The sequence below is a fragment of the Pollicipes pollicipes genome, unplaced genomic scaffold (assembly GCF_011947565.3).
Source record: "Pollicipes pollicipes isolate AB1234 unplaced genomic scaffold, Ppol_2.1 Scaffold_3447;HRSCAF=4054_pilon_pilon_pilon, whole genome shotgun sequence".
Taxonomy (NCBI): domain Eukaryota; kingdom Metazoa; phylum Arthropoda; class Thecostraca; order Pollicipedomorpha; family Pollicipedidae; genus Pollicipes; species Pollicipes pollicipes.
The window spans coordinates 32,021,805-32,031,631 of NW_023596297.1; positions in this window are offsets into that span (position 1 = coordinate 32,021,805).

The following is a 9,827-nucleotide window of genomic DNA, read 5'->3' on the forward strand; positions in this document are numbered from 1 at the left end:
GCTCACGGTGCACTGAGGCGGCCGGGCCCACAAGGTCGGCCCATTGCCACGCGCCCCGACCTTGTCGTAATTGATCCCTTTCATAAGGCGATGCCTTTTTGTGCCTCGCCGGCCATATTATGTTATTTCTACTGCGCGGAATGGCCGGCTGGTGAGGACCGGATTTTCACCTTGAATTTCACCCTGCTTGAGGTTTGGCGTGCCGTTGCCGAGGTTGTCCCGGCGCCGAACAGGGCGCCGGATCGATGACGGGCGCCGGTGGATTAGCGCCGATTCTGCGACCCCGGAGGATGATCTGTCATCAGCGTTGAAAGACCGCGGGAGGCATCAAATTGCGACCTCCCTGCGCTCGGAGAACACCGCCAATCCGCACCGTACGTGATGACACGACGGCCGCTCCGGTCTGCCAATTCAACAGATTTCAGCAGGTGGCTGTAAGAAAATGAAAGCTGTTGGAGCAGCCAGAAGTTTGCTATGCTGACAGATCTGGATCAATTTAAGGAAGTGCTTCACATTTGTGTGGGGCTTTGAATGGAAATAGCCATTTTGAAGACCTCTCAGCTCAGGTCACAGCCCAACCTTTCTGAAGACCTAATTTTTCCTAGTTTCTGAGCTACACGCCCGCAAAGATACGCAAACCTTTTGGAGAGACTATTTCAAGATCACCCAGGCATCCATGACGCTATACCAAGGTCATTCAAATCCTACCACCAAGGTCATTCAAATCCTGCCATCCCGCTAGCCAGGTGACAATCAAGGCCAAGAAAACAAAAATTGCCGAGTCGTTCTTATCCGGTATTTGTGAGGACGTGCTCCAGATACAACGGCCACCAATTGGCTCTCAATGTTGTGCAAGGTACGATGACGTAATCAAACAACGCCGTAATAGTGAGCATATTTGCTTAACAGAGAATGATGTTGTATAGAGCAGTCTTTTCCACTTAGAAATATTTGACTAGTTACAAGACAGCTTATTTCATCATATCTGATGCTTGCTTCAGTATCTTCAAATGTGGGGAATGACAACAGCGGCCGCCGCCAAGACTGTATTCCTCCATCCGCTCCAAGCCGCCTGTCTTCCCGCGGCGTCACGGCCTTACGTCACCCGTCCTGAACGCTCTCCTGTCCCGCTGCCCTACAGTCCGCACAGCCGCCGTCCGCTCGGCGCCACCGCCGGACGGCAACCCTCGCCACGTTCGAGTGTCGCCGAACGTCACACCGAGTGTGTCCCGAATGCCGCCCGAGCGCCAACCGAACGTCACCCTCAGTAAACGTTGAGTGTCGCTCCGAGTGATTCTTCGAATGCCACCCGGGCGCCACCCGAGTGCCACCCGAACGTCGCCCTGAGTCACCCTTAAGCTCCGAACTCCGAGCTCCGGTTGTCTCTTGAATGCCACCCGGACGTCACCCGTGCGTTACACGAGCGTCGCCCTGAGTAACCCATGAGTGTCGCTCCTGGTGTCCCTCGAATGCTACCCGGGCGCCACCCGAGTGCCACCCGAGCGTCGCCCTGAGTCACCCTTAAGCTCCGAACTCCTAGCTCCGATTGTCTCTCAAATGCCACCCGGGCGCCACCCGAGCGTTACACGAGCGTCGCCCTGAGCAGCCCGTGAGTGGCGCCCCGGGTGCTTCTTGAATGCCACCCGGGCGCCATCCGAGTGCCATCCGAGCGTTACACGAGCGTCGTCCTGAGTAACCCCTGAATGTCGCTCCGGGTGTCTCTCGAATGCTTCCCTGGCGCCACCCGAGTGTTGCACGAGCGTCGCCAAAGTGTCGTTGGTTGCCGCCAGAGTGCGGTTTGACCGCCGTCCGACTGTCTCCGCGCGTTCTGCGGGTGTCGTCGCGACACTCGGTCGCGTGAAACACGGCGGTCCCGGCCGAACGGAACCAAAGTTCAAAGCGGAGCCCGCCCAGCCGTGTGAAAACCTCGTTCACCCCTCATTATCTATCCACAGATTCGGGTAAATGGTGGAAACGGGGCGCCACTGTCATAGCGGGGAGGGACTGGTTTGATTCCCATTGGCAGGCGGGCAAACCTTTCGTTTCGGCGCGCTCGTATAACCCATACGGCAGAAAGGAATGGGCGGCCCGCGCCACGGGACGGCCCGACACGTTCCTGGGGTCGATGGCCCTTGAACGCGCCAACAAAGCATGAGATCTTGTGGTTTTGTGTTGCATTTGGATGTTTTCGGGCTTCCCTCCAGATGGTGGCCTACCGCAACAGAGCTCTTGTGTCTTCTTGTGCCGGAAACGAAAGAGTATATTTGTTTTGTCTTTCTGCACCTTGGAGATGGGCCGGGCATGTGTAAATTATTGTGCGTTACGAAGCATGAGAGCACTGATGTTTATGCCTATGTTTGTTTCAAGCTGGCACTCGTAGGGGTTTCACGTAATACACATGGAAAATGTGATATTATCTAAAAGATCTTACGTAACTTTATGATTTGTATCACAATATGTAGCTCATGCCAAGATGATTTCGAGACAAATTTTAGAATTACAGCTATGTGGAGAAGAGTATCCAAGCCGAGGGCTCCTTCTATTACTTGGAATACAAACCATGACTTCTGTATGCCTTCTCCGGAGCAGTGCATGATTTTATGGCATTGAAACAATGGCCCTACGGCTGTTGGTCGACGCCAGTGGCCACCAAAGGATTACGTTGCAATAGCTGACGTCAACGGCAAAGCTAAAATCGGTAAGTTTCCTGTGGTTGCTGGTATTGCAACTAAGAACGGAACATTATCACAAATATGACAGAACAGGTATCAAACCAAGCATTACAAAATGCGTTGAATTAATCGAACTTCATTAGATATCTTATCACGGTAAGATTTCGCCCTGGCACTGATATATATATGTGAAATCTAAAAGCGCGGGATCTACAAGAAAGCTTTCCAATAAAAACCCGGGTCCATCCCAGAGTTTTCCTGTAGAAAAATGAGACAATCGAGGGTTATATGAGCAGCCTTTCAACACCTTACTATGGCTCCCGCATAACGCTAATGAAGTCCAAAATGCTGAGATGCTGCGGTGCAACGACTGACCGACAGACACATACAAAGACATAATGTAACAATGGAAATTGTGCAGCTTGCCATGCATTTTTTAGTGGTTCCAATCCATTAAAATGCACATAATACAATTAAGATATGTGTATGAGAGATCAAGGATGTAAGGTTGCGTTCAGTTGGCGGAACGCGCGCACCAAGACCTCCCCCCCCCCAAACTTCCAGGTCAGCATGCCAACGCGAGTCACTGATTGGTGGCAAACCCGAGCAGGGCTTACAAATATCAAGCCATAAAATACCCCCTTCAAATCTCTTCAAATGACAGAATAAAGAGGCCCAGGGAAAATAACAACATTTGGTGGTACTCTTGGCTGATCGACTCGGGTTACAGCCATCGGGTGGCTTTGAAAAGCCACACCCCAGTGAGATTAACAACAATTTCGATGACATTTCGCTTTAATAGCAGATGCCTCCAAATGCCAAATGCATGCCTCTTTATACTGTCGCAGTCACGACACATCGACCAACCCTAAGGCTTCCCGCGTTTAGTTCATTAGAAATATAAGCCCGCGGCCTTCGCTGCTTCTAATGACGCCAAAGCATCTCGGCTCCCATGGCCAGACAAACATTCTTGTGGTGGACCTGTTGCGAAACGCCTGTGGTAAATTGGCTCCCACGAACGCCATCTGGACCAGTGGGGCAGTGGTGACCATCAAGGCTCGCTATCCTATCTCCGCTCCCTGTGCCGAGCGCGCAGCTAACGCCCATCCCCCATTCTCCTCCGGGTAGACTGCGCCGTTCGCCTTCTGCGCCCCGTCAGACAGGGGACGGCCTGTAATTGCGAGGAGATGACGCAAGGCTGCCGTGGTCGGTGTCGTCTACACGCTCACAGTCCGTGGTCAGTGCCGTCCTCATGCTCACAGTCCGTGGTCAGTGCCGTCCTCATGCTCACAGTCCGTGGTCAGTGCCGTCCTCATGCTCACAGTCCGTGGTCAGTGCCGTCCTCATGCTCACAGTCCGTGGTCAGTGCCGTCCTCATGCTCACAGTCCGTGGTCAGTGACTGCCGTATACACGCTCACAGCTCGTGCTCAGCGACTGCCGTATGCATGCTCACAGTCCCCGGTCAATGCGGTCCTCATGCTCACAGTCCGTGGTCAGTGTCAGGCCGCCGGACCTCCTGCTCCATCTGTGGCACGTCTTGCTGAAGGAGGTTTGGCTCACGTCACGTCTGGCATCGCAAGAATCGGATCATTTCCAGGGGAAGGGAGGCGTCTGAGGTGGGAAGGCAGGTAGTCCTTAAATGTCTTTGAAAAGGTGTTGTGTGTGAAACACAGCTAATTTTGTGGCATGGAAATATGTTGAACCGCCGTTTTTACAGCGGAATAGGATAGCCAAATATCCCAGGACCTCAGGTATGCCATCCGACAGTGGTCGAAGGTGGAGAGCCGAATTTTAACGGAAACGTAAATTGAGCCCGAGTCACCAGCAAGACGTCTTATGCAGCGGAACGAGCACTGTTGCAACCGATGTCAGAGTTATCTGTTGTGCAGGTGATACCCAAAAATATTTCAGTGATGCTGGAATCCTCCACAACAGACACCAGCAGCTTCCATCAATGCACTGGAAATTCTCTCTCACATGATTATTTAAAGGCGGGGCTCCGCTGATGCAGTATTCGTGTGTCAGCTCACAACTAATTGGTTTGGAAATTGGCTGACAACGAGCCTGGTCAAGCTTAACCATATTAATGAAAGGAATCGTGGACTTTGCAACTGTGACCGAAGTGTGTCAGAAACACCCCCCCATACGTTGGGTGATATTGGTCACAAGCCGCGTCACACGCCCGAGCAGATCTATCTTGGCGTATTCCGCAGCTTCTTGTGTTCGAGATAGCAAACCGAAAATGAGGCATTTGCCGCCTTCCAGCCGATAGCTGGTGAACCAATCGTTCAGTACGGTTTGAAATCCATCAGCGAGGGGTGTAGTCGTTGCGTTCGCCTCACTGTGCAGTTACTGTCAGGATTTCATCTGCTCCGGTTTCTGAGATCCTTACCAACCCTCAAAAGTGCCTCCAGACGGGTGGATCCATGGTTGCTCGTGGCAGTTCCCACGCATCGACTCACGCGTTCGTCAATACGATTATCCCCTTTCTCTCCCGTCAGAGCATGTGAGACTCGTGTCGCTGTGACCCCGGATCATCGAGATTGGACCCGTTTACCCACCAAGCTCTTCACCTTTTCGGCAGTTTAAAGTTGTACGTTTTCCATGTTAATTCAGTCGGAGGTGAAATCGTGGCAACATGCAATGTTGCAGGAAAAGCTCACCTGTTCAGACAGCTTGCATGCAAATGCCTATCGGTGGATGCGGCACATGTAAACAACTCCTTCTTGAAAAAATTTAAAAAACTCCTTCTTGACACTTGACACTCCAACAGCATGAGCCTGCGACGAATAGAGCATTGGGAATTTCGAACTGATTGCTGTGAATTTCTCGCTTGGTTGATTGGAAAAATCATGACGATTTAAGGGGGGAGGGGTAGGACACGGTCACTCGAGCTTTATAAAGTTTTCTCGTATTTCGAGGACTGGTCTGCTCAAACAGGCGTCTTTTGCGCGCGTTGGCCGTGCGTGCATAGCGGAGCCCAAGGCCCTGGAAACAACAGCCCAGGCTATAAACCGTGCATCTGCCTGCGTCGAACTATTACTGAATGTGTAATTTCTCCCTGCAGCCATTGCCGCTGCGCACAGTACACGCTTTCTTCTCTCATGTCCGGTCTGGTTACGATGAATATTTTTTTAAAGAAGAGGTCCAAGGAATTTCGGTTGCATGTTTAAATCGCTAACACGCATATGGTTTTATAATGCCTGTTGACAATCAGTGTTGTTTTGTCCATAACGGGTTCCTTGCATGCATTAGTACATTTTAGTAATTTAAACGTGCGTTTCATCGTTACACCTGTTTTACATTGTGTCGAGCAAGTCGTTTAGGATTACATATTGAGCACCCTGTGATCCCGCGTCGTGGATCACATTCATTACAGGACGAGATGTATTAGCCGCCAAGCATTTTCACGTAACGTCACCCGCTTTTATCAGCAAAGAAAAAAACGTCCATGTGAGCAGACCATAAAACTCACGTGGATTGCGGTCGTGTTCACAGTTATCGCAGTCATTTGCAGGTAGGTCGGACCAATAAGTTCCAAAACTGGTGAATTCTGCTCGCTCGAAACAACATATCCAAATATCTACGATGCGCATCTGTATGGTGTCGCATGGTAATCTGGTGTAAAAAGGGATAATAATCCTCTTTTTCCAATGGTTTTTAGCGCTTTTTCGTCTTGATGCCTCGGGCCACGGCGCAGGCCGCCCGTTCTGAGCGCGTAGTGCTAAATAATTTCCATCCGCTCGAATAAAAACGTCATTTGCATACAAAACGGCAGATTGGTGAGATGCGTGCTCTTCCCAGGCGCCAAAGCATCCGGCGGCACTTCCGGTGGACTGCACGAGTCCACCGGAAGCGGGTTTGTGATTTTGGATCCCACGTTGGGATGCATATTTACAACGGAGTTAAAGGGAGTGGCACATAATCTAGTATGTTGTGTGGTCTGGTTTTGCGCGCTACTCACCTAACAGCTGAGTGAGCGAGACTAAAGCGGGCTTTTATCACGTTCCTTTTCGGTATAAGCGATGGAACCGATCTTTTAAGTGTTGATCGATTTTTCCTTTCAGACCACCTCATAAAACAAACACCGAATTGAGGAAGCCAAGCGCAAAGATGGAACATAGGAATATCACGCACCGTTCCTCGAATAATTGTCAACTTAATACCATCGTCGTCTTTTCCTTTACGGGATAGATGATCTGAATCTGGCGTCGGGTCGGCTTGCTCTGTTTAGTCGGCTGGCTTCGTTTAGTCGAAAAGCCGCGTTTGATGAGGCACCGATTTCGACGGCGATTGGCTCTGTCGAAAACACTCCATCCAGGTATCAAAATACCCGTGAAATAGCTGGCATCCCTTGCCCTTTCGCGGCGACTGATATTTATGAGTGGCGTGACGTTCTTTAGATCCTGGCGATTTCATACCGCTTTTGGGAGGGCGGACATAATCGAAATAGCCGGCGGGGGCCTGTCAGATCGTGTCACGCGTATAACTCTGTTATGCTGATGTGGCGTCCTGGCGTGTTTCGGCTACGCGTGCCCGGCCAGTGGCAGCATCAATATGTGAGTCACATGAGCGTGGTTAACAGCGATCAATTGCATATATCTGCCAAGAAATCACGGTCACAGTCGGACGGGGAAAACTCTTAATGAAACCAAAACGAAATGGCCGAAATCCGATGTTCGAAAATAGGAAGATACGCTTTTACGCAAGTTTTTACGCAAGTTACGCAAGATACGCAAGTTTGGCAGGTTTTGGCAGTGATATGGGCCTGGAATAGACAGCGAGGCAAAGACAGTGTGGGGCGGGAGGCAAGGCTTCACGTCATTGGTCAACACATGATAAAAACATGCAAAGTCTACTCATGACCCTACCTCCCACCGGCTGTTTTATTGTCACACGCAGTTCATATTCACCTGCCACGTGGGTTACAGTCCGCAGCAGGAATGTAACAGGCATCCATGTTTTATAACACGGACAGACAGATGACACTTCTGAGTCTGCAATGCAGCATTACGTGAAGCCATCAACGTCGTTTCAGCTCTTCACTTTCGCTCCAGACGCTGACCAGGCTGCATAGCGAACTGTCGGCTTTGGCCTGCAAATGAAACCCCGACATCCATTTGATGCCCAGAACCATATCCACCACCCGGCGGCGTTGACTGCCGTGAGCTATCCACATTTTCGGAAGATTCGCCCATTCACGGCCACTAAAAGGGGTGCGTCGGCCTTCACTTAGCACATCAGCGGCACCACGGGCTCATCAGCTGTGCCAGCGGCGCGGGAGACGGGCACCACATCGCGGTGCGCCGCGTCCTGGGCGCCGGCTCATTAACATTCTGGGCCTCCTCGCCGACTGACCGACGCCGCGCCGCTCGATGACGGGTTAGCGCTAATAACACGCCGCCCGGCAGAAATCGCCAGTTATTTCTGCCCGCGCCAACCGTAACCGCCGTCCCACGAGAGCGCGACCGGCGGAAACCGAGCGGACGGCCGGCAAAAAACATCGACAGCGGCGCATCGGATCGGTCAGAAGGCGGGCCTCGCCGAGGAATGCCAAGTTCAAGTGCCGCCCGCCGACTCGGCCCTGGCCTTGGGACCGGTTTGTTTAGCATCGCGTAGCTCTGCAAGGCTGCCGGCGGAAACAAAATGGCCGCCGCTGCCCGCCCAAGGTGCTACTGGTGGGCGGGCAGCTCTTTTGTCGTTGCAAAGCAAAACATTGATGTCACTGTTTCGTTTGACTGCGGTTGCCTGCGAATGTTTGTGATGCATAGGTGAAGTCTCATTACCGCGCATATACCAACTCCGGCGACCCGCTACAACGCCGTTTGGCATCGCTCTTCGAATGCAAAGCAACGTTCAAAGTGTCACCTAAGGCCACAGCCAGCTCGAGAGCAGGCTCGCGCTCAGCTGCAGTGGAATCAAACATGATCATCACGTGTCGAATGGCTTTGCATGAGTAACAATATGGATCGGTTCTGCTGGAGAAAAAGGGTGTCTGGTCATGACCTGAGCCATGTCGCTTGCGACAAAAAGAAATACAGTCCAGCCTTGAGTCGAACGATTTCATACTCAGCGAACATGGACTTATGCATGATTTGAGTGATGAGCGAGCGCGATGTTAAATGAAATGGAAATTTCCAAGAAGAGAAAATAAAGCTCAGATATCTATTCTGAAGAACAGCGCCTAAAATGAGGACATCTAGCATTTCATGATGCATACAAATGCAGCACAACGAGCACCTTCATGTGATAGTTCCTAAGGTTGCAACCCAAAAATGTGTTGGCTGTGAGCAGAACAAATTATGCACCAGGGCCGTTCATGTATACCAAATGATGGCAGAGTGTTCATTGAGTCGACGGGAAAAAACCTTCATGCTCAGTCTCGATGATAACTTGACGGCTTTCAATATTCAAACCGAACCATGAGCGTCACATTGCAAGCCATGTCCAAAACGTAGTTAGTAAACAAAGCGCGGCGAGACGAAACGAGAATGGAACATGCATTCACTCGTACTTCTGACCAATTTACTCTTTTTGAGTCTCAATTTTCTGCCAATAAATATAGTTTCCTGGCTCCACGTTTTTCACATGTAATGCAACCAATTAGAAGTTTCTACAACACATCACTTCACATCGCATGAATACCATATTTACCACTCACCGATTGAGTTTAAGTGCAGAAATTGTCAAACTTTTTGCCCTTCTACCCCATCCGAAAGCTGAGACATGTTGGCGGATTGACACGCACACAGATAAGATGTAACTTACGACGTTCAGTTGGCAATGAGGAGCATACATTTTGGCTTTACTTAGGTTGAAAATTTGAATGGGGTGGATGCAAATACAGCATATTTTACTGAAACAGCTGGTGTTTGCGGTCACTGTTATGCGCCTGATTCACCAACAGGTAACATATATGTATATATATATATATATATATATATATATATATATATATATATATATATATATATGTGTGTGTGTGTGTGTGTGTGTGTGTGTGTGTGTGTGTGTGTGTGTGTGTGTGTGTGTGTGTGTGTGTGTGTGTGTGTGTGTGTGTGTGTGTGTGTGTGTGTGTGTGTGTGTGTGTGTGTGTGTGTGTGTGTGTGTGTGTGTGTGACTCGCGAACCAGAACATCGGGACTTAGAAATTAT